We start from the raw sequence: 19,194 nt of genomic DNA on the forward strand, positions 1-19,194 counted from the left end.
ACCAGAACCAGGGGACATCCACTAAAATTGAGTATTGAGAGTGTTAGAAAAGACAAAAGAAAATATTTCTTTACTCAGCGTGTGGTTGGTCTGTGGAACTCATTGCTGCAGGATGTGGTGATGGCATCTGGCCTGGATGCCTTTAAAAGCAGATTGGACAAGTTTCTGGAGGAAAAATCCATTACGGGTTAAAAGCCATGATGTGTATGTGCGACCTCCTGATTTTAGAAATGGGTTATGTCAGAAGGCCAGGGCACCAGGATGAGGTCTCTTGGTATCTGGTGTGCTTCCCTGGGTCAGTTGGTGGGCCACTGTGAGATACAGGGAGCTGGACTAGGTGGGCCTATGGGGTGGGGCTATCCAGTGGGGCTGTCCCAACCTATCCAGTGGGTCAAGTTTCTAGTGGAAAAATCCATTACGGGTTACAAGCCATGACATTTGCAACCTCCTAATTTTAGAAATGGGCTATGTCAGAATGCCAGATGCAAGGGAGGGCACCAGGATGCAGGTCTCTTGTTATCTGGTGTGCTCCCTGGGACATTTGGTGGGCCGCTGTGAGATACAGGAAGCTGGACTAGATGGGCCTATGATTCCCCTCCCAGCTGGCAGCCATACCCAAAAGTCCACAGAGCCCTCGTGAAATGGCCCACAGCCTGGAGAGGCTGGGAGGGGCGAGATTTCATGCCAATTGGGGCCAGGAGGGAGGGAGGGCCATGCCGGACCCTCAGGTACAGCGTGAGGTACCCACTTAGGACACCGGGCACTCTGCTCACCAGACCAGTGTAGGGTCCTCTCCAAAATGCTACATACATATGTGTTGTGTGTGTGTGTACATCAAACATATATTTGCTTTAAATTTGTAGAAATATAAAAACAAACTTAGGGTGAAGTACCAGCTTGCCAGCATCAGGTCCCCCTGCCCCTTTTCCAGGGCTTGGTGGTCTTGTGATGCCATCAGGTCCTGCCTCTAAGAGCTTTGAGGGAGCATCCGTTCTGGCAGCCGGGGGTCCCACTGACCTGGTAGGGTCAGCCACGGACAAGGGGTTGGGATCTCATGCTCCATCTTAAAACTGCTCTTTCCTGATTGTCTGTTTCAGGTTCTAATCTTTGATGATTCTCGAAAGCTTTGATCAATCGGATGCCTTGAGGTCAGCGGCTGTATTGGGGTCATCTCCCACCAGTGACTCCGATGGGGATCTTGCGAAATGAGCTGGCAGCCTTTCTGTGCCAGGAGCTGTAAGGTTCCAGGGGGGCCCACCAGCACCATACTCCAATCCAGCTCCACTTGCATGTACGGTTACTGTCTCCATGCTGGTTCCCTTCGATACCCCTCAGCCGCCTGCTTTGAGAGGCAATGCTCAATATCCTGCGACCATGACACAGATCTATAGTTGAGCTTCTGGGCCCAGTTGTATTCACTGCCCCCCGAAATATCAGGCCAATGCTCTGACTTTCAGCCCCTGGGCCCAAATCTGTTTCCTTCTCTCTGCATCCCTCCTACTCCTGGTTCTGAAGGGGTCCTGCTTGATGACTCCTCGGAGGAGGAAGAAATAGGTTCCACTGAGTAGATAAGGAGTTCCCACCCAGCCCTCTCTGGCTTTGTCTGTTGCTTTGGGGCTAAAGGCTGATTGTCCAGTCTCCTGGCCTTCCCTTTCTATTAAAGCTGAATACGCATTGAATCCTTGGTGTCGTCTATTATTATTAACTATTAATTTTAACAATATATTCTATTTATTTATTTATTTATTTATTTATGTATTTATTTATTTATTGAGAGAGAGAGAGAGAGAGAGAGAGAGAGAGAGAGAGAGAGAGAGAGAGAGAGAGAGGGTTGTTCATGGTGTTAACTGTCCATGGTGCAAAGAGAGGGTGTCTCTTTGACGTCTGACAACCCTGTGAGTGTTGGTTCACCCTAGGGTTAGCTGGCCACCTATTCCTTCAGTAACACCAGCCTCAAGGGGGGGTGCCTCTTTGAATACTCTGTGCACAACTGGGGGGGGGGGGACCTCATACTTCACATTGAGCTTCCTGCTGCAACAGGGACAGGACAGCAGCAAAGAACCTGCCATCACCATGTCACTTGCTGGAAAGACAGGTCTTCAGCAAGAAAATGGCGCAGAGCCAAATCCTGAGCTGCCCGTTGAGTTGAGATGGCCACAGTGCCAAAATGGTTGCCGCGGTTGCCTCTTTGCACCATGGACAGTTAACACCGTGGACAACTCTCTCTCACTCTCTCTAAATTAATTAATTAATTAATTAATTAATTAATGGAATTGAATAGAATTGAATATATTGTTACAATTAATAGTTCATAATAATAGACAACACCAAGGATTCAATGCGTATTCAGCTTTAATAGACAATCCGCCTTTAGCCCCAAAGCAACAGACAAAGCCAGAGAGGGGTGGGTGGGAACTCCTTATCTACTCAGTGGAACCTATTTCTTCCTCCTCGGAGGAGTCATCAAGCAGGACCCCTTCAGAACCAGGAGTAGGAGGGATGCAGAGAGAAGAAAACAGATTTGGGCCCAGGGGGTGAAAGTCAAAGCATTGGCCTGATATTTTGGGGGGCAGTGAATACAACTGGGCCCAGAAGCTCAACTATAGATCTGCATCATGGTCGCCGTGTTCTGGATGCTCCTAATTCCATGTGCCTCCACTCAGTTGTCAGCGCCTGCAGGATATTGAGCGTTGCCTCTCAAAGCAGACGGCTGAGGGGTATCGCTGGGAACCGGCATGGAGACAGTAACCGTACAGGTGAGTGAAGCTGCATCGGAGTATGGTGCTGGTGAGTCCCCCTGGAACTTTATCGGATAGGGTTGTGTAGCTATCCGATAAAGAATCTCAACCTGAAACTGACAGTTGGGAAAAAGCAGTTTTAAAATGGAGCCTGAGATCCCAACTCCTTGTCCGTGGCTGACCCTACCAGGTCAGTGGGACCCCCGGCTGCCAGAACAGAATCTCCCTCAAAGCTCTGAGAGGCTGGACCTGTTGGCATCACAAGACCACCAAGCCTTGGACATGGGGCAGGGGGATCTGATGCCGGCAAGCTGGTACTTCTCTCTAAGTTTGTTTTTATCTTTCTATACATTTAAAGCAAATATATGTTTGATGAACACACACACACAACTGTACATATGTCTGCTGTATGTAGCATTTTGGAGACTGAAATCCTAGCCGGAGGTGCGTGGCCATCAGGGGATTTCCTTGAGGACACTCAGGACCGAGTTGTCTCCTTGATTCTAGAAGAGAAGGCTCTACCGTGCCCATTCTGGCAGAGATAAACCCCAGCCCGTGCAGCCTCGTTCCTCACTGCGTCGTTCCGACGCCCCGCCTGTCTCCAGAGAAGGACTGCGCGGGCGGGACGCAGAGGAGGGCGCAGGAGCAGCTCCCGCCAAAGAGCCCCGCCCCACAGGGCCCGCCCCCTCGCCGCTGCGTGTCCCCTCCTGCCCGAGCCACAGCGCCAGCCTGCCCCTGGGACAGGGTTTTACACCCCGACCCCCCTTCCCACAAGCAACCTGACCCCCAAGCAGCCCTGACCCCTTCCCACAAGCAGCCCTAACCCCCAAGCAGCCCTGACCCCCTTCTCCCAAGCAGCCCCGACCCCCCTCCCTTCCCACAAGCAGCCCCTTCTCACAAGCAGCCCTGACCCCCTTCTCACAAGCAGCCCTGACCCCCAAGCAGCCCTGACCCCCCCTTACCCCAAGCAGTCCTGACCCCCCTTCCCACAAGCAGCCCTGAACCCCAAGCAGCCCTGACCCCCCTTCCCACAAGAAGCACTGAACCCCAAGCAGCCCTGACCCCCCCTTACCATAAGCAGCACTGACCCCTTCCCACAAGCAGCCCTGACCCACAGGCAGCCCTGACCACTTCCCCCAAGCAGGCCTGACCCCCAAGCAGCCCTGACCCGCCTTCTCAGAAGCAGCCCTGACCCCTTCCCACAAGCGGCCCTGACCCACAAGCAGCCCTGACCCCCAAGCAGCCCTGACCACTTCCCACAAGAAGCCCTGACCTCCCTTCCCACAAGCAGCCCTGACCCCCAAGCAGTCCTGACCACTTCCCCCAAGCAGCCCTGACCTCCCTTCCCACAAGCAGCCCTGACCTCCAAGCAGCCCTGCCCTCCATTCCCACAAGAAGCCCTGACCCCCAAGCAGCCCTGACCCCTTCCCACAAGCAGCCCTGAACCCCAAGCAGCCCTGAACCCCCTTCCCGCAAGCAGCCCTGACCCCCAAGCAGCCCTGACCACTTCCCCCAAGCAGGCCTGACCCACAAGCAGCCCTGACCTCCCTTCCCACAAGCAGCCCTGACCTCCAAGCAGCCCTGCCCTCCATTCCCCCAAGCAGCCCTGACCACTTCCCCCAAGCAGGCCTGACCCACAAGCAGCCCTGACCTCCCTTCCCACAAGCAGCCCTGACCTCCAAGCAGCCCTGCCCTCCATTCCCACAAGCAGCCCTGACCCCCAAGCAGCCCTGACCCCTTCCCACAAGCAGCCCTGACCCCCAAGGTGCCCTGACCCCCCTTCCCTCAAGCAGCCCTGACCCACAGGCAGCCTGATCTCCCTTCCCACAAGCTGCCCTGAACCCCAAGCATCCCTTGGGGTTGCTTGGACTGGGTGCTTGGAGGGAGGGAGGGGGAGAGTCTAACCTGCTTCAATATTCAGTCTCTCTCTGTCTCTCCAGGGAACTCTGGTCCCTGCATCTCTGTGTCAAGGCTGGCGGGGAGAAGGGACGCTGCTCAGGGTGGGCATTATCTCACACAGGGTGGGCACAATGGCCACAGAACAGCCGTGCTCGCTGTATCACTATGGAACATGGTATAGTATCACTATGGAACAAGGGAGCACAGGGGCATTGTTGCTGCATGTGGACTATGATGAGGAAGAAGAGGAGACTCTCAGAGTCTTCAGGTTGACCCAGGGCAGTACTGACTAGTGGTTAGCACACTGACATCCTTCATGCTTAACCCAGTCTCCAATGTTTGCACACAATGTTTGTTGTGGTTGGTCTGTGGAACTCTTTGCCACAAGATGTAGTGACAGCGTCTGGCCTGGATACCTTTAAAAGGGGATTGGACAAGTTTCTGGAGGAAAAATCCATTACGGGTTACAAGCCATGATGTGTATGCGCAACCTCCTGATTTTAGAAATGGGCTATGTCAGAAGGCCAGGGCACCAGGGTGAGGTCTCTTGGTATCTGGTGTGCTCCCTGGGACATTTGGTGGGCCACTTTGAGAAACAGGAAGCTGGACTAAATGGGCCTATGGCCTGACCCAGTGGGGCTGTTCTTATGTTCTTAACTACTTACAATTCCCAGGAGGCCTTGCATGTCTCTTGTTATCTGGTGTGCTCCCTGGGGCATTTGGTGCGCCGCTGTGAGATAGAGGAAGCTGGACTAGATGGGCCGATGGCCTGATCCAGTGGGGCTGTTCTTATGTTCTTAACTACAATTCCCAGGAGGCCTTGCATGTCTCTTGTTATCTGGTGTGCTCCCTGGGGCATTTGGTGGGCCGCTGTGAGATACAGGAAGCTGGACTAGATGGGCCTGTGGCCTGATCCAGTGGGGCTGTTCTTATGTTCTTATGTCAATCCAGGGATATGCTCAACTTCCCAGTTCTTTGATGGGAAAATTATACTGGGAGCAAGAAGATACAAGGGAGCAAGAAGATCTGGGAGCAAGAAGATCTGATTGGAGCAAGGGGCCCCGATCATATTGAGGAGATATGTCAGTCTTCTGTATGTCCAAACCAGGAACCAGACAGCCATGGATTCAAATGCAATCCATTTACGGAAAGATTAAACAGGGTTTTAAAAAGGCCATTGGGGAAGAGAGGGATGCGAAGGGTTCAATGAAGAGCAGTCATTCTCAACCAGTGAAACGGGCACCACCAATGGTATTTAAGGTGGTGTCTACTGGACCCCTGGATGAATGAAGGGGGAACAAGTCCATTGCCTTTATTTTTCTCCACCTTTCCTTTCTTTTCCCTCTTTTTCCAGGCCATTCGGGGGTCTGTATCCATGGCAGGTGTGTGGGTTCAGAAGAGACCATTGTTTGAAAGTGACCATGTTGCAACACATTTATCTACAGGCCAGAAAGATTCAGTAAATGGAGGGAATTAAAGCCCAAATAAGTATCTACAAATTCATTCATTCACATTCCGCCTTTCTCCCCAAAGGGTAGATGCTGACCAAAAACAAAATGTAGGAGTTGCTGCTTTAATGAAATACTATACAATTTCTCATATATTTATTTCACTCTCACAGCAATGACACTAACAAGAATGACATGGAATATCTTGGCATGGCACCTCCTTCTGAAATGTATCTTCTTGCTCCCAGTATAATTTTCCCATCAAAGAACTGGGAAGTTGAGCATATCCCTGGATTGACATAAGAACATAAGAACAGCCCCACTGGATCAGGCCATAGGCCCATCTAGTCCAGCTTCCTGTATCTCACAGCGGCCCAACAAATGCCTCAGGGAGCACACCAGATAACAAGAGACCTGCATCCTGGTGCCCTCCCTTGCATCTGGCATTCTGACATAGCCCATTTCTAAAATCAGGAGGTTACACATACACATCATGGCTTGTACCCTGTAATGGATTTTTCCTCCAGAAACTTGTCCAATCCCCTTTTAAAGGCGTCCAGGCCAGATGCCGTCACCACATCCTGTGGCAAGGAGTTTCACAGAGCAACCACACGCTGAGTAAATAAATATTTTCTTTTGTCTGTCCCAGCTCCCCAACACTCCATTTGAGTGGATGTCGCCTGGTTCTGGTGTTATGTGAGAGTGTAAAGAGCATCTCTCTATCCACTCTATCCTTCCCGTGCAGAATTTGGGATGTCTCAATCATGTCCCCCCTCAGGCGCCTCTTTTCTAGGCTGAAGAGGCACAAACGCCATAGCCTTTCCTCATAAGGAAGGTGCCCCAGCCCATTCAAAACATCCCCCAGAAAGCCATATTCTTTCCTTTGGAATTCTAAGTGGAACCTCCTTCATCACAATGATCTGTACTCCTTCTACTGTGAGCTCTATCTTTGCATGTTGCTGTAGAACCATATCTCTTAACCCAGGTGTGCTCAAAATGTCAATCGCGATCGACCGGTAGCTCGCGAAGCAAAATCCGGTCGATCACGCACCGAGCCTCCTGTCCGCCATGTTGAAAGGGGCGGGAAAGAGCCCAGGAGCTTCAATTGGCCCGCCATCGCATCCGGGACACTCGGCGGCGCCGGGCCAATCGGGAAGCTCCGGGGCTCTTTCCCGCCCCTTTCAACATGGCGGGCCAATGAACTTCAGTGAAGGGCGGGAAAGAGCCCTGGAGCGCCCCCCACCCAGCGCTGCCGCCGTATCTCCCCCTGCCCGGCTCCCTCCCGCCCCACTGACGCGGCCGCTGATGCGGGCTTGGTGGGCGAGGCAGGAGGAGCAGAGCTAGCTGGCGGGCAGGCGGGCGGCGGAGCCGAGCAGCATGGGACTTACTGCTTATTGACTAGCATGGGACTTACTTCTGAGGAGACACCATAGGGTTGGGCTCTGAGGTTGCAATTCTGTCCACATTTACACAGGAGCAAGCCCCACTGACTCTAATGGGGCATACTTCTGAGTAGACATGCATAAGGTTGACCCCAACACATCTAATTCTGTTATGGCAAATGCTATTATTGTAAAAAAAACTCTGGTAGATCTCCAGGCCTTGCTGAGTTTCCAAGTAGCTCTCGAGCCAAAAAAGTCTGAGCACCCCTGTCTTAACCTTTTTCTTGTGAAATGCACTAATATATCTCTTGGAAGTTTCCTCAACCTTGCAATCCTTCTATTCACTCTGTAGACTCCATCGATCTCCAACTCCATCTCATTAGGATCACCTGGTAAAAAAATGCCAAAATTTCTCTCATCCTGGCTCTTATCTCCTCTCCTTCGTGTTCTGGTGTAGATCTGAATCTTAAAATATTTTCTTTTTGCGCCCGTCCCATCAATGCCAACCTGTCTTGATTCCTATCCTCTCTGACTTCCAAATCCTCAGATTTTGTTTCAGGAACTTTTATTGTGTCATTTATCCCTTCTATCTTTGTCTCTGTTTCTTCCCACGTTGTATCCCAACGTGACATGTTTGCTTGCATCTGTAATTTCATCTCCTGCATTTCTTGATACAAAGTTTCGAATTTCCCATCCATCCCCTCTATTTTTTTTCTGCAAACAATTTTCCATCTTCATTAATAAATCTTGAGTAGCTTCCAGATTCAGCTCTTTCCCTGATGATCTTGGTGGGGATTTCTCTTTATGTATCTGTTCCAACGTATTACGTCTCCTAGTGGTGGCCATTTCCCCTTTAAAAATCTCAGTCTATCACAATCCACAGGCAATTATCTTAAATTTCCACAGGTGTTCCAATCTGTAACACTTCACAAGTAGTTGTCTTAATTCCCCACCAGATGTCAGTATATTCCTTTATGCAGGAACCTCAGCAAACAGCCTATTGTTTTAATTTTGTTATCTTCTGTTATTAATGTTGGTAACTTAAACAAAGTATTATGACCATAGCAAGCTTCTCACTTCCCAGAAAAAATGGTAAACAAAACTGATAAACTCGAAAAACTTTATCAACACGTCATAAAAGCAAGACAGTCCTCCTTCTGTCCCACACACTTTAGTTTTATTTTAAAAAAATCCAAAGGAATCCAACCCAATAGGATTTTATAAAAACTCTTAACGTTTCTCTTCTTAACAGTCTCAATCTCAGCATTAAAATCCACCCAACTGGGCATTTATACTGTATTCCATTATTTCTTTCCTTTTAACTCTTTATAGTTCTTAATTCTTAATCCTTTAATTATTTCTGGTCTTGTTGCTATTAGTCCCTCTTGTCTTTCAAGTTCAAATATTTCTTTCTCTTTCCCGACTCTGTTCTCTGCTACGTGCCCCAGAAAAATAAAGTTGTAGGAAGGGGGGTCATGCTTAAGTCCCTGGCAGAGCTCGAAAGCCTCCAATTCCTTCGCTCTGAAACTTTTTGACACCCGGAGCCTTCACCCCAAGGATTTAAAACAGGAGTGTCTGGAGTGAATTGTGTTTAATCTCACTCCATAGTCCCTTTCAGTCCAGGGGGGTTTAGATGAAATCTGACAGATGTATCTGCTGATAAGCAGAGCTTCCAGCAGTCGTCAGCCCACCATGTCTCCCTAACCTTTGCTCCTCTCTTAAGAAACCTGATGTACATAGTCTTGGCTTGGAGTCAAGGCCCAATTGGCATGAACTGCCCCTCCCAGCCTCTCCAGGCTATGGGCCATTTCACAAGGGCTCCGTGGACTTTTTGGTATGGCTGCCAGCTGGGAGGGGAATCGCTGCCCTCTGGGGGGGGGGGAGAGAGAGCAGAGTGTTCCTCGAAGGAGGAAGGCTAAGCTCTGTGATCCATATAGTTATAGTCCAGCTCACAATATAGAAATATCCCAAGATGCCCGGTTCACAATATGAAATACCCACAAGGCTCTCCTCTAACCAAAAGCCAGCATCTAAAATCCCTCTTAGAGAACAAGCTAGCTGTGGTATGGGTTCACAAGGGTAAACAGAAAGTCATAAATAAGAGCCATAAACAAATAAAAGGGATGCATAGAGTAGCAGATCCTTTGTAATGGATATCTCTGTAAACAAATTGCCAATGTGTATCGAATTTTCCTCCAAGATGTTGATCTGATAACAATGCCAAATGTTGTTTGTGGGCCTGTTGGTCTGTGATCCTTCCCATCCTTCCCATGGATGTGTTTTGCTCTCTTTGTGTGCTTCTGTCCCCCTCCCCTATCTAAAAGACCCTATAAAACCTGCATCATTGTAATCCTTCGGGGTCCTCCACGTGTGTGTGTGGGGGGGTCCCATTTGCAAACGAGTAAACGTTTCAAGTCCTCTGAATTCTCTTGTCGCCTGTTTGTTTGCCTCTCCAAAAATCCAAAGAACCGTGTGTGTGTTCATTCGGGATCAGTTTCTGGTGCCTTGTGACTCGGATGGAAGGCAAGGCTCTGCGAGGATTGAGACGAAGTCACTGCAGGGGACAGCGCACCGCCAGAAGGTAAAGTGAGTCGGCTCCCACACCCTTTGCGTGTGTCCTGGCGCTGAGTTGTCTCTGGATCTGGCCTCCGGTCTCCTTCTGCGCAAGAGAGAGCCCAGGATAACGGGACTTCGCCCACGGGAAAGTACAGCGTGCTTAGGTGAGAATTCTCTGTGGGAACCCAGTGTGGGGAACCCTGGATGGAAGAGAGGTTCTGGTGTGGGGCCTCAGTGGGGAGGGTGATTGTGTTTGAATTATTGTACATATTGTTTGCATATTATTGTACATCTTGCTGTGTTGTGTGTGAGTGTGCCCATCTCTGTGGCTTCAGAGCAAGGCCACCTGGGTCTCTGCCCGACTGAGTGTTGTGTGACTGAGATACGAATGAGAATATGAGTGTGTGTGTGTGTGTGTGTGTGTGTGTGTGTGTGTGTGTGAAGGCAGCAAACCCTGAGGTTTTGAAGGTTGGCCATGAGTGAGTCACTGTTTTGGACAGCTGACACCCGGGTCCCAGGCAGGAGGCCAGCCCATGTGACAATTAAGATGAGGCACTCAGAGCCTGAGCCTGAAGAATCAAACCCTTTGAAATGTATTTTGGATAACTTTGAGTCTCTGGGAAGGGGAAACCTCACCCTTCTGAATGGGCGCATTACCGGCCAGCTCAGAATTTCAATGGCCAGCAGAAGGTACTCTTAATTTCCATATGTTGTTAACCAGGTCTCAGTAGTTTCAGGAAGTCTGGACAAGGCCTCCTCCTTTCTCTCCTCCAAAGTACTCAGTGTTCTGCTTGCCTGCCCCTTCCCCTCAGTGTTCCTGACATCCCTCTCTTCTATCTGCTTGGCAATGTCATATGATGTGTTCTGTCTTCCCTTGTCTGAGAGACAAGATACAATTCGCTGTCTTGTTCATGGGTGCTCAGGATCAGGCTCATTTGAACTTAGTGTTTTTTAATGCACTTACTACTAAGTGCATTGAAAAAGCAAACTTCTAGGCAAACTACACTGCGTGTTTGCTTAGAAACACAGCCTGCAAGACAATATATGTGCCCATTACATAGATCAGCAAAACTGAGTCAATGAGACCCTAAGGGCCAGAATACAAGCTAAAAATGCTCAGAGTGATTTAGAGAGACCCTAAGGTATAGTTTCCAGCTACAATAATAACCATGATTTGCTTCCTACCTATTTAAGTAACTAAAAAAAAAAAAAGACTAATTGCAGCTGCAACCAACCTAGACAGTTGTCAAAAGTGTGTTTCTCTTTAAATGCAACCTTTAATCATTCTTAATAACTTTTGGATTTCACAGGTATGCAATGCAGGAAGTCTGTGTGTTCCAGAAAGCCAGAGAAACCCTCCTAGCCTTCGTGCCTCAAGGCATGCACAGAGTGCAGAATAGTAGCCAACAAAGAAAAGCCTCTAATGCCTAACATTGCGATGGCTCTCTTTTGTTTTAACCCTTTTTGTTTCAGCAACAAGTAAAGACAAAGAAAACAGCATTTGCCCTCCAGAGGACAAATTTACTTCATCTCATTTCCTTTACAGGATCTAAGCCCTGACTACTATATCTGTATATATTTAAGTTTGGTTTAATACTAATGATTTCTTTTTCTAATGGAAAAATTGTCATGAAAGATTCTTTTAATTTTACTTACATTCTCTGCTTGTACACATATAAATACTAAAATGTTCTATATGTTTGTTGTATGTGTATGTGTGGTATGAAAGAAGCGCTTTGTCTGTCTTTGTTCTTGTTTGTTTTTGACTTATAGTGAAGTCTATCTGAAGCCCACATGGCTGTAGACTTCCTTTCTGTAATAGGTCTGATATTCGTTGCAACAATTTTTATTATTTTTGCATATTGAGCTCATTACCAAGGCATGCACAGAGTGCAGAATAGTAGCCAACAAAGAAAAGCCTCTAATGCCTAACTTTGCGATGGCTATCTTTTGTTTTAACCCTTTTTGTTTCAGCAACAAGTAAAGACAAAGAAAACAGCATTTGCCCTCCAGAGGACAAATTTACTTCATCTCATTTCCTTTACAGGATCTAAGCCCTGACTACTATATCTGCATATATTTAAGTTTGGTTTAATACTAATGAAGTATTTCTTTTCCTAATGGAAAAAAAATGTCATGAAAGATTCTTTTAATTCTACTTATGATCTCTGCGTGTATACATATGAATACTAAAATGTTCTATATGTTTGTTGTATGTGTGTGTGTGTGGTATGAAAGAAGCGCTTTGTCTGTCTTTGTTCTTGTTTGTTTTTGACTTATAGTGGAGTCTATCTGAAGCCCACATGGCTGTAGACTTCCTTTCTGTAATAGGCCTGATATTCCTTGCAACAATTTTTATTATTTTTGTATATTGAGCTCATTACCATTTTTGGTACCATGGTTCCTTTTTTTTCTGTTTTTAAACATGTAAGAGTACTCTTATCAAATGTGCTTTCTTTTCACACACACCCACCTCATCCAAGAGGGAGAGAACATGAAGAATAACCCTAAGGTAATTGGACAAAACGTTTTGTTCCATCAATGATGAATATTTTCAAGGGTTACAGTCCCTCAGCAAATAATCTCTTCATGTTAAGATTTCACCCCATTGTAAAAACTATTGTGGTGCAATTAATATTTTGCATTCTCTTAATTCTACTTATATGTTAAAAAAAAAAAAAAGGAAGGAGAGAAGAGGAATGAGCTGTGCAAGTATTTGCAGAACCAACTTGAGTCCTCCTTGAAGGAAAAACCCAGGTTCTCTCCAGGTCCCAGGAATCAAAAGAGTTGTGAATAAGAAAAGAAACAAAAGCAAAAGTTGAAAAAAAAATCAGATTTGGTTGACTGTAGTGTGTAAAGCTCATGATGTATTCCAGTTTACCTCTGTCTTAATGGTAAGAAATTGCACTCAATCAGAGGTAGCCCTGGGAAACCTGTTTACTTTCTCTGTGGAGAATGTGTTAAAACACCTAACCTTTTGTGCTCAACAAGAATGTAAGCAAAGTCAGCACAGTGTCTTTCTGCTACTGTATTTGTATTGTATTTGTATTTCTGTACTGTTATTACCTCTTCTCTAGTTCCTACAGCAAACCAACCAACAAGCAGGCCATGTATAGAGTTCTGTAACAACACCAGCCCTTTAAGGTTGAACAGTCCAAGAAAAAGAGAGAGGGGGAAAATAGAATTAAGAGCCACATGGTCTGACCAAAAGAACTTTGAGCTAAGAGAAACTGACTAGGAGTACCAGACATAGCCAAGCAACTGACATCTCTCTCTCAAAACAATGGATTGTATTTTCTAAAATCTAAAGAAGACTCCTACAGTAATATGCTAGGAGACAAAGCTTGGCCTGTTACCTTCTCCAGAAGAACCATACGTGTACAGAGTGCCTTCATGGTGTTTTGGCAGATGTCACAATATGTATTATTGTTATTTATTGTCTGTTGTAAATCAATGTCTGTGTGCAGGTTTAAAGCTAGCAAATTGCCTTTATTCCAATATTGCACTCCCTGAACTGCTATTCTCACAATGTTTTAAGTTTCCTATGTTTAGTAAATTATTGCATCTTATCTTTGTTTGAGACCAAAGCAGTTAAAAGAGTCTGAAGTATGTGCAGTATCTGAACATTTGATATCAACAGGAGTGTCTAGATAAAGGACAGTGAGAAAACAAAGAAGGGACCTGAACATCTAAGATCAGGATAACTAAAAAGTTGTGGTAACAAGTATTAAAAATAACTTTAACCTTTAATTTATTCCAAGTGCTAATAGCCATGCTAGTTGTGTTTAACTGTTTGAATGTAGGAGCACAATCTAAGAAACACAACTAAATAAGCCTCTGTCACTAATCTTTATTATGTTCCAACAAAATGTCCAGCATTGTGTCCGTGACCACATGAGAAACAGCCCCCTGGATCAGGCCATAGGCCCATCTGGTCCAGCTTCCTGTGTCTCACAGTGGCCCCGCCGAATGCCCCAGGGAGCGCACCTAGTGGCTTGAGGCCTGCATCCTGGTGCCCTCCCTTGCATCTGACATGGTCCATTTCTGGAATCGGGGGGGGGCACATAAACATGATCGCTTGTGGCCCGTGATGGATTTTTCCTCCAGAAACTTGTCCAGTCCCCTTTTGAAGGCATCCAGGCCGGAGGCCGTCACCACATCCTGTGGCGGGGAGTTCCACAGACCTACCACACACGGAGTGAAGAAATATTTTCTTTTGTCTGTCCTAACTCATCTCTCCCCACACTCAATTTTGAGTGGATGTCCCCTGGTTCTGGTGTTATGTGAGAGTGCACGGAGAGCATCTCTCTGTCCACTTTGTCCTCCCCATGCATGATTTTGTATGTCTCAAGCATGTTCCCCCTCAGGTGTCTCTTTTCTGGGCTAAGAGAGCTCAGGCACTGTGGCCTTTCCTCATAGGGGAGGTGCCCCAGCCCAGCAATTACCTTAGTTGCTCTCTTTTGTACCTTTTCCATTTCCAATATCTCCTTTTGAGATGTCTCAAATGTGTTCCAATGCAGAGAAAGTGTACCCTGAAATGCACTGCTTAAGAAACCACCTTGACCCCTTGAGTATGTGTTTTGCTAACTTTTCTTTTCTGCTTTATACTCAGAAATCATGAATGCTTCAGCATTATCATCTGCAGTGAACTCCAAAGCAGGGTCAGTGCAGCTAACGCCAACCAACACATCCACTGGACAAGCTCACGAAAGTCCAGCGCTACGTGGACCTAACTTCCAACCAACGCTGGTTCAGACCTGAAGACTCCTCTGTTCCTGCCTGTGCTCCTCTGAACGGAGACCAATGGTGGAGGCAACTTGGCTGCGAAGGAGACCAGACCTCTTTTCCTCAACCTGTGTACACTCACTGAAGAAAGAGATGACAAGATAGAGGATACACCGGTCCCTCGCCACATGCCCCCAGATGGACAGATGGAGATTCAACACAGGAGGTACAAACTTGTCAGGTCACTGACTATACATAACGTCACCTAGAAGACAGCTGCTGGAAGATGAAGAACACCTTGCTCACCTGATGCTGAAGAATATGTTGGAGTTGGACCTGCTGAGGAGACTCACGGCCGATGAATAATGAGCTGTTATGAGCATGTATGATTTCTTTGGATGAAGTTGTTTTAATGTAGCATTTTTATTTTCTATTCATTCTATTATTTTCCATTGTATCTTCGGTTTGTTTGTGTTTGCTTTCCTGAACGCAATTCCAGTAACTTCTGTATTTTGTACCAAAACTTTGGATTATACCTGTATTTAGCATTAACTTAGGTAAACCTCACTTGAAAGTTGCTAGACAGGCTCTGGCACCAAAGAGCTAATATGCATTTTAGCTGACACTGCTGGCCCAGTTTACCTGCATCCTGGGTGATTAAGGGAATTCCCTCCATTCATGCCCTGAGTTACACATTTATCTCCAAACATTCTGCCTACATATAAGTGCAACTTTTCAAAATCCTTAAAAACTAAGAGAGTTTGGCTAGCAAATAGTTACTCTCCTGAGTACCCAAACATAGAGTCACTCTCCAGGGTGTACAGGCTGCTCACAGACCAGACGCCCAGACAAGTAGCTATGTTTGCACTTTAAACTCACTCTTTGCCCTTGTGTATTCAGAATGCTCTGTAGAAAGTGAACTAAAACTACACTACCTTAGTATACCTATAAGTGGTCTGGATTTATTATTCCTATCAGAGTAAAATGTGTGTTGATGTATTTTTTGTTTTGTTTAGCCCAATAGAAAATAGTCTCTGAATCAAACTAACCTTACATATGATCTCAAAGACCTTGCTCTGAAACCATGTCACCCATAAGGTTTCTCCCAACTGATTAAACTGGCTTGTGGATTTTGGTTGGCTTAGATCTCTTTTAGTATTAATTGGAGTTATTGTATTTCTTATATTTCTGTCTTATTGCTGTATCTACTCAGTCCCCTTGTGTGTGCAATATGTTAGGGCTCAGCGCCCTACAGCCCCTCCTGTCTCTCCTGCCCACGTTTACCAAGCTAATTTGCTAAAATTCCATCCACTTTCTGTCTCCCTTGTTGCCCATTAGGGGGGAAACTGATCTCAATATGCCCAGCTCACAATATGGAAATATCCCAAGATGCCCAGTTCACCCATAAGGCTCTCCTCTGACCAAAAGCTATCCCTCTCAGGGAACAAGCTAGCTGTAGGTATGGGTTCACAAGGGTAAGACAGAAAGTCATAAATAAGAGCCATAAACAAATAGAAGGGAGGCATAGAGTACCAGATCCTTTGTAATGGATATCTCTGTAAACAAATTGCTGATGCGTATCGAATTGCCCTCCAAGATGTTGCTCTGATAACAATGCCAAATGTTGTTTGTGTGCCTGTTGGTCTGTTAAGAACATAAGAACATAAGAACAGCCCCACTGGATCAGGCAATAGGCCCATCTAGTCCAGCTTCCTGTATCTCACAGCGGCCCACCTAATGCCCCAGGGAGCACACCAGATAACAAGAGACCTCATCCTGGTGCCCTCCCTTGCATCTGGCATTCTGACATAACCCATTTCTAAAATCAGGAGATTGCGCATACACATCATGGCTTAAGAACATAAGAACATAAGAACAGCCCCATTGGATCGGGCCATAGGCCCATCTAGTCCAGCTTCCTGTATCTCACAGCGGCCCACCTAATGCCCCAGGGAGCACACCAGATAACAAGAGACCTAATCCAGCTGCCCTCCCTTGCATCTGGCATTCTGACATAACCCATTTCTAAAATCAGGAGGTTGCGCATACACATCATGGCTTGTACCCCATAATGGATTTTTCCTCCAGAAACTCGTCCAATCCCCTTTTAAAGGCGTCTAGGCTAGACGCCAGCACCACATCCTGTGGCAAGGAGTTCCACAGACCTACCACACGCTGAGTAAAGAAATATTTTTTTTTTGTCTGTCCTAATGCGCCCAACACTCAATTTTAGTGGATGTCCCCTGGTTCTGGTATTATGTGAGAGTGTAAAGAGCATCTCCCTATCCACTCTGTCCATCTCCTGCATAATTTTGCATGTCTCAATCATGTCCCCCCTCAGGCGTCTCTTTTCTAGGCTGAAGAGGCCCAAACGCCGTAGCCTTTCCTCATAAGGAAGGTGCCCCAGCCCCGAAATCATCTTAGTCGCTCTCTTTTGCACCTTTTCCATTTCCACTATGTCTTTTTTGAGATGCAGCGACCAGAACTGGACACAATACTCCAGGTGTGGCCTTACCATAGATTTGTACAACGGCATTATAATACTAGCCGTTTTGTTCTCAATACCCTTCCTAATGATCCCAAGCATAGAATTGGCCTTCTTCACTGCCGCCACACATTGGGTTGATACTTTCATCGACCTGTCCACCACCACCCCAAGATCTCTCTCCTGATCTGTCACAGACAGCTCAGAACCCATCAGCCTATATCTAAAGTTTTGATTTTTTGCCCCAATGTGCATGACTTTACACTTACCGACATTGAAGCGCACCTGCCATTTTGCTGCCCATTCTGCCAGTCTGGAGAGATCCTTCTGGAGCTCCTCACAATCACTTCTGGTCTTCACCACTCAGAAAAGGTGTCCTTGTGACCAGCCCACATGGGTGTGCATGTATATGTGAATGTGAGACTCTTAAACACTATAGCGGGACTAGATGGGCCTATGGCCTGATCCAGTGGGGATGTTCTTATGTTCTTATGAACACAATGGAAGGGGCAAGCACCATTCAGTTCCGGAACATTTGTGAGTCTGAAATCAATGCATATCTCTAGTCTCGACATGCCCACAGCTGTGGGGTAATATTCAATCATTGCCAGTGAGCCTGCTGTTCTTTGACTTAAGAGCATATGACGAAAACAATAATTGGAAGAAGTCTGTCCAGATCCAACCAACCCTGGCACTAAGTTGGCACATCTTGGCTCACTCTTTGGGAAAAAAAGGCCCGCCTCTGGGACCTCTCGGAAGTCTCACTGAGCCTCCCCACACAGTCAGAAACTGTGCTGCTGCTTTGCACATGTCCTCATATTTGGAAATTGTGGAAATCCTCCATGTCCTCTATTGTGCAAAGAGACATTGAGTTTCTGAAAAGGGGGGGACGGGAATCAGCTTCCTTTCTACCTACAAGATGACTGTTTTTGCCCCGTAAGCACATACATTCCTGGGAGGGGGGGTGCAAAACACGAAGTTGTGCAGGCTCCCCAATGCTGGTGTAAAGCAGACCATCTCCCTTGCCTTCAAAACCAGTGGTGGCTTCTAAAGCATTGCACCTTTACATACATACATACATACATACATACATACATACATACATACATATTTATTTCTATATATATTCTATATATATAATATATCCCCTGGGGGCTGGGGATAAGAATAGGCCCTCAGTTTGGCTATTTGGGGACGCCAAACAGTTCCAGTTTGGCGACGCCGCTGGAACCAACCGTATTGGCTTCTGCCTTTCCATTGGACCATTTCAGCGACGTGGAGAGGGGGGATTTGCCTCCATACCTACTTTACCCAGGCTTCACGCACTGGAGAGGACACTCTGCTCCAGAACCACCATTCAGAGTGTGACACCATAGTCTTCCGAGACTGAAGGATGCCAACAAGATAATTAATATAGATTTAATTTTCTATATATCTCTCTCTATATATTTGATATATATATATATATATTTATATATATTATTTTATTTAATTCTATATATATAGAATTAAATATATTTATGTATATGTGTGTATATGTATGTATGTATATACGTATGTATCTGTTTGTGTATATGCATGTATATACACATATAAACATATACATATTTATATATACAGAAATATATGAATGTGTGAGTTTTTATATATAAAGCATTTATACATTACATAAATAATGTGTATATATAATGTATAATGTATATAATGTACTATATATATAACATTTCAAAACATAGTGCAACCTATGAATCTTTCTCTCTCTCTCACACACACACACACACACACACACACACACGCACACACACGCTCTTGCTTTTGGCTAGGGCACTTTGCTGGTGAACAAATGAGGGGGTGGGACACAAAATAAAGCACCCCTGTTACAGCTCATTTGAAATGTCTCGGGCAAACTGGCTTCCCTGCTTCTCTCTGACTCCCAGAGGAGCCCTGTGGAAATGCCAGCG

This window comes from Tiliqua scincoides, chromosome 15 (assembly GCF_035046505.1).
Source record: "Tiliqua scincoides isolate rTilSci1 chromosome 15, rTilSci1.hap2, whole genome shotgun sequence".
Classification (NCBI taxonomy): domain Eukaryota; kingdom Metazoa; phylum Chordata; class Lepidosauria; order Squamata; family Scincidae; genus Tiliqua; species Tiliqua scincoides.